The following is a 6,728-nucleotide window of genomic DNA, read 5'->3' as shown; positions in this document are numbered from 1 at the left end:
TATATTTATGAACCATATAAAATAAAAAAATCTATAAATATACAAAAAAATTATTGTCAATATATAAATTTATTTTTTATATATGTAACATTATTAATAGATTATAAAATGTATAAAATTAAATTTATTTCATATTCTTTGGTCCTTAACTTTTAAATTTAATTTATTTTAATCTCTAAACTTTCGAATTTTATATTATGATCTCAATTTTCAAATGTTCTCATTTTGTTCCAAGGCTTTGTCTTTTTTTATTAAAACTTTTTATTATTCATTTAATAATAGTTCAAATTCGTATGGGTTCTACTTCATCAAATGAGACTAGAGTATTCAATTTTCATCGATATATTGACATTTTTATGTGTCCAATAGGTTTAGCATCGGTATAGAAGAAGTGAATCGACATTTCTACTGTATCGTAAAAAATCTACAAAATATATCAACAAAATATCACTAATATAAATATAATATTAATAGATAAGATTTTTTTAATATTATTATTCTTCAAGAAATGTCTATAAAACTTGATCAATGAACCACCAATAATGATTTTTTATATAGACTTTATTAATCTAATAAATCCGTGAGAAATGGCCATATATCATATTTTATTAAATAATCAATTTAAGCCTACAAAACCAAACAAATTAAACAAAACATAAAATAGGGAATAATAAGACATTATTATATTACATTAAGGTGAAAAATCCCTAATTTTTGTATTGGAATTGGATAATTTCAATGGTCAGGTTCTCTCTGATCTCCTGAATTTGCGATTCAAGGAACCATATCTTTGCATATTCCAATTCACTACAAGACAAAATACAATGTTTTCTTTTTTCTTTCGGTTTATTAAAAAAATTATTATGGATAAGCTTGAGAAAGCATCCTCCATTGTACTTCATTATTAAAGGTTTATGAAATTTGTACGAAGTATTTTAAATAACTTATAACTGAAATTGTTATATAGGATTGCGAAAGACACGAAGGATCAGCTACTGATTTGAGGTGAATGTTAAATTAAGTCGATTTGATGGCCTGCAAATAAAAAAACTTAGGTTAGCACTTAATTCGAACTGATGTCAAGGCGAGCTTCGAAACGAACTTCATCTTTCATAACTGTTCTGCCGTTTCGATGTTTCATGTTGATGTCATATGTGGTTTCAAGTCAGAGTTGAGCTGAGCTTTCGCAGGATCGATCAAAGGTGACTTCACCTGACTCGTCTCGTCCTCAACTTATTTGAGTCATGTCACTAACACATGTTTTCGAGTGGGAGGACTACGTGACAGGCTCTGATTCCACTTACAACAAAAATGAAACATTAGACTTGTATTTGATTCAACTATATAAGTTTGAGTATATTGTAGATTATGAATCATAAATTATTTGACTCTTCTCATGTAGTAGTTTTGAAAACTAAATGGGTAAATCTCATCACGGCATTATTTATATATCGTGAGACACATTCGTGTTAAAATTTCGAAAAGCATGTCGATGTTTTTGTCACTCTTATAGCTCATCCTATATATAATTCCTACCCATTGCTTGTAGATATGGAGAATCCAATTTTAAAATTATATTGATATTTTACACCTATTATAAAAATTAAAAGATTCAGATTACTGCTGAAAACCATGAATTAATTGGCAACTTGTTATTAAAAAAATGAAAACAATGAGAGTGAATTATTGTTTTAAAAAAATAAAATAGAAAAATGTCACATTCTATAAAGTTTTGATGAGGGATGAGTTGACTATGTACAAATATGAAACTTTGGTTTAATATTTTACCCATTTCTGTTTTCAGGTGGGGAAGGCCTTATTTATTATTAAAAAAAAACTCTCAATTACAATATCAAATTTATTATATATTTCTCCTAAATAAATTTAATGTATAAGAAGTCAATGCCTCTCTCTCTCTATGTTAATATTTCAGGTAGCAATGAATACCACAAACATTTTAGTTATTTTTAAAAGGGGTATTTGGTGAGAGAAAAAGAAAGAATATTGTAATTAATAATGTTGATGTTGAAATTTATCGAAAAACTGTCAACTTCGAGCATATCTCTAAAAAAAAATGGAGGTTTAAATCATCGTCTACTTGAATTAAAAAAACACTTGCATATATATAGAGTTCAACTACTTGTGATAGTGGAGAAAGGATACGTAAGTTATTCAGTTGAGTTATATTTAGGTTTTAGATCGGTGAAACGCTACGAGTTCGAATAGGTAAAAGTAGTTGAATATAACTCAACTGATTAAGACATATATTTTTTTACCTAAAATTTGGAGGTTGAAATTCTTGTCCACACGTTGAATAAAAAACATTTCTTGCAAAAGAACTAAAATGTCTAAATCGAAGTTCAATTGACAATTGTTGATCAAAGTAGTTGAACATTCAAAGTTAGTTGGCTGGTAAAAGAATGAAAAGAATTAACGATAGAATCCATCGATAGAATAAGAAGTCCAATGAATAAATGTGTGCATCTGCAGCATAATTTTTTCTTTCAAGAATTTGTGAGGGTGGAGATTCGAACCTTAGACATTTTGGTCGAAGATACCAGCTGTTTGATCACAAAAATGACCAAGCCTGCGAACCTCGGCTCGAACCGAAAGATGACCTGGAGGACGAGTTGGAGAGAACCGAACAGGAGACCTGCAAGACAGAAAACACTCCGACATCCAAGTTAAGAAGAACTCGAGCAATATCTACAGAGGAATATTGTATTCACGTACTTGAAATTGGAGCAAATGACTTTTGTATATAGGCAGGGTCTCCGACAAGGTTTTCAATAGGACCTTAACGACTCTTTAAGGTTGCCGTGAATTGCGACGTGCTGTCGTGGAGTCTGTCGGAATTAGACCGAGTCGAGTAGGTCCAGGTCAGTTCGATCAAAGAATGGGAACAAAACCAAGAGAATCTTGATCAGCTCGATCCTAAAGGGCGTCAGCTCAGTATCAAGGTTTAATACCAAGGCAAGCAGACGACCTTATCATCCCAAGGCAAGGTTGCCGTGGATCGCGGCGTGCTGTCGTTGAGTATGTCGAAATATAAGGCTGGATCGAGTAGGTTTAGGTCGGTTCGATCAAAGAATGGGAGCAGAACCAAGAGAATCTTGATCGACTCGGCCTTAGAGGGCGTCGGCTCGATATCAAAGTTTAATACTAAAGCAAGCAAACGACCTTACCACGTGTATCTTTATCCTCCAAAATCGAGATATGCCAGGTGTGAGGCTAGAAATCAACTCCAGCACCCACGTCATTAAGCTAAGCCAATATTTGAGTTGGTGAAGTATTTGATACGAGTTCGGATAGGTAAAAAGTTAGATTTATATATTTTTTTGATAAAAGAAAAAGGAAAGTAAAGGGAAATGGGGATGAGAAAGAGTCAAACTTGTGAAGTGGTTTGAGTTGAAAGCCAACGCCCGTGGCACACCGCCCTTGACCATTAACAATAACAATTTTCTTAAAAAAAATATATATCTAATAAAATATTTTTGAGTTTCTTTTTGTTTTTTATTTTGTTGCATTTTCCACACTCTTTCCTTCTTTGGGCCCCACCAACTTCCACCATTTTCCTCTCATTTCACCCCTAATCCCTCACATTTTTATTATTTCCAAAACGTGCCCTGAGTTTTTTAAAAATAAAAATTAGATTTTTGATCCTATTTTCCAAACTTTTATCCATTTTAATTCTCGTACTTTTGAAATGTTCGTTTTAGTCCTTGTACTTTTAAAAAGTGATCGTTTTGGTTCACTCATTTTATTTTTTATCTCATTTTTTTCAATCACAATTTTAACTTGACATTATACTTAATATAAATCTTGAAATATCGACATAGAATTTGTGTTAAAATTTTGTAAGTTGGAATCAAAATGGTCAGATTTTAAAAGTACAGTGATCAAAGCGAACTAAGCTTTCATTCGTAAATTTCAGATAACTTAATTAGTACCGTGTTATATCTCTTAAGAACGAAACACAAATATTTAATAAGAATGGGTGATGAAAGTACAGTTGAATAATTAGTTGCATCTCTTGTTTCGGTTGGATTGGTCATAATTTCTCTTATCTTGTCACACTATCAAAAGTTAAAATTCAAGTTGACATGAAATTTCAACCACATTGTACATTTTCAAAAGTGAAGAAACTTTATTTATTTATAATTTATTTTTCACTTTTTCTAAGATTGCAATCTTTCACAAATATCAAGTCTTCTTGATCATATCTTGGATCCCCATAGAGTTATGATGATTTGAAAGTAGAGTCCAATATGTTCCATTCATGTTTATATTGCAAGAAAAGCCTATTTTTTATTATTTTAAAGTTCAGCAGAAAAATATTTAGAATTTATATATATTTTGATACATCTTAAAGAGTCAATCCGAACATAGTTCAGTGGATAAGACAGTCTTATTATCTTTCTTAAAGTTCGATCTCATTAAAATTATGTGAAATTTGGATCTATAACCTTTAGAAGAGTTTTATAATGTATTTTCTTTTTTAGTTCAACAAATTAAATGTGTATGAATGAGGGATCGAACTTTTAGCTTTCAAGAAGATATAATTATCTTAACCAATTAGTTAATATAGATTATGTTCAAGTGGTCGAAGTTTATAACACCTTAACTAATTAAACTATGCACAAATTCACCATTATAATCTTAAAAATGAAATGAAATTTATTTCAACAATGGTAAGAATTGGAGTAACATAAATACTAAAATTTATATCTTATAAGTTATAGATTTTATTGGTAAAGTCGGTTGGTTTCTTTAGTTATCTTTTCAAAAGAATTGAAATTGCAACTAATTTTCTAAGAAAAAAAGGAAAACATATTTGTCAAGTCTAATTAATTAACAATAAACATCTCAACATGAAATGCTTCTTAATCATAAAGTTAGATTTGGACATTATTTGGAACGTTATAATAAAGAACTTGTTTATAATCTTCTATTTTTAAATAACGATGTTTCGTAATCTAATAACACTTCTAAAATCATACCCACAACCTTTTGGTTGTAGATATATGTCAATTATCGTCGAGTTATGTGTTGGAAAATTAGATGCTCCAAAACAATTTCCCTTTCCACAATTATATCCAGTAAATCATAATCACACAACACAAATAAGAGCTTAAAGGAAAAACAATAAACGATACAAGAATGTATACTCGTTCACCCCAACAGTTTATGAGCTATATCCAGTCTTTCGCTCAGATGCAGGTTTCACTACTCAAATATCTCTCCAGATATTCACCCTCTATAGGTCCCAACAAAAACCCTCTAACTTCTAAGTATATAACAAACTATATGTAGGTACAGGAATGAAAAACGCTCATTAAACACATGAGATACATACCCTTTTTACACATTGTCCATAACCACTCAATTTTCTTTTACTTGGATTATCAACTAATAAAACCTTAAAAAAAGGACTCTATTTATAGGAATCCTTATACGAATTTGTAGTAGTATTGAAAAATTCTTTTCGGACATTAATTTCCTATTTTAGCTTTATTATCCCGACACCATACTCGGACAATCATACCCAAATATTAAAACTACTGGAAAAAATATTATTCAAAACACAACCCATTTCTTGTTTTTAAAATAAAACCAATATTTCCAAATTATTTCTAAAAGGCAGAAAATAATCATTTACAAATAACATCAACTAAAAAAACAAAGGACTAAAAGCTAGAATCACTATCCATTGAAGTTTGCATCTTTGGGAAGGTGAGATATTGTCCATTTTAAACCTAAATTTTGGGTGTACGTACTTTTAATCAAAAGATTTCAAATTGATTAATCTCGTATATCATAGATCTTCTCCAATTCTAGTCGATGTTGAGACTATATTTATCACATATATTTACGAGAAAGATATAAATGGATAATGGATTAAAGAATTAGGATGAGAGAAAAAAAAAGGTGAATTTAAATTGGATGTGGGGGAAAAGACAAAAGGGATTGTAGGGTCATGCAAGTTGCTAGAGGATTAGAATGGCTTTTAGAGGGCCAAGAGGACAAAACAAGTTGTCCCCAAAGTCCCAATCTTTTGTATCTTTATTATTTATTTTTTCTAAATCTCTTTCATTGTCAAAGGGTACTTGCAAGTTTACTTGAGAAGCTCAATCACTTCCTTTGCATCCCTATCCCATGGGATTGTCACTATATATATGTTGGTGTGGGAGATATTTCTATTTGTTTGGACAAAACTAACTCCAACCATCTAATTTTTTGTTATTATTATGCAATAGGATTTGAGATGGTTGATTAGTAATGATTTTTTTTTGAGTATCGGGTTCGAGAGTTGTTGCATATCGGTTGTATGTCAATTGTTCTGAATGTTTTAAAACGAACTTTTATGGAAAAGTTTTAAGGCTACATACAAGTAGTATTTCGTGTTTGTTGAGGTAGAAACGGAGTCAACTAGCTAACCAATTGAAAGCATACTACTTAGGAACATGACATGGAGATTGACATTTGGGTCTAGCTAGGACACTATAGATAGATGAAAATGAAGTGGTTGGAAATTGGGATGGATAGTAACGTACTTATATTTGTTGGATTCTGACAAAATATTAGAATTGAAGTTTGTCCCACATCGAAAAGATACAAGGAAGAGGGAGTGTGCTCCAAGTGCTATGAAAGGAGCTCATGGTCTTGAGTTATAATCATCCCAATGGTATACCCAGCTTTAGTTAACTGAGCGGTATTTGCTTCGAGAG

General features: G+C 30.8%; 1 long non-coding RNA gene across 2 annotated transcripts; it reads right to left on the bottom strand.

Moving 5' to 3' along the window:
• Window positions 1–577: 577 nt before the first annotated feature.
• Window positions 578–3,285, bottom strand: LOC111014772 (uncharacterized). Of its 2 annotated transcripts, XR_002601944.2 has the most exons (3): window positions 2,535–3,285; window positions 1,118–1,299; window positions 578–1,035 (listed from the first exon to the last, which is right to left on the bottom strand). It is a non-coding gene; the product is annotated as an uncharacterized LOC111014772 (long non-coding RNA). The 2 variants fall into 2 exon arrangements; XR_015788335.1 differs by having other exon boundaries at window positions 578–1,299.
• Between the last annotated feature and the right edge of the window lie 3,443 nt (window positions 3,286–6,728).

Source organism: Momordica charantia (genome assembly GCF_013281855.1).
Source record: "Momordica charantia cultivar OHB3-1 chromosome 10 unlocalized genomic scaffold, Mcharantia_2.0 BLBB01000010.1, whole genome shotgun sequence".
Taxonomy (NCBI): Eukaryota; Viridiplantae; Streptophyta; class Magnoliopsida; order Cucurbitales; family Cucurbitaceae; genus Momordica; species Momordica charantia.
Note: the sequence above shows the minus strand (reverse complement) of the source record. Positions and strands in the feature narration are given on the sequence as shown.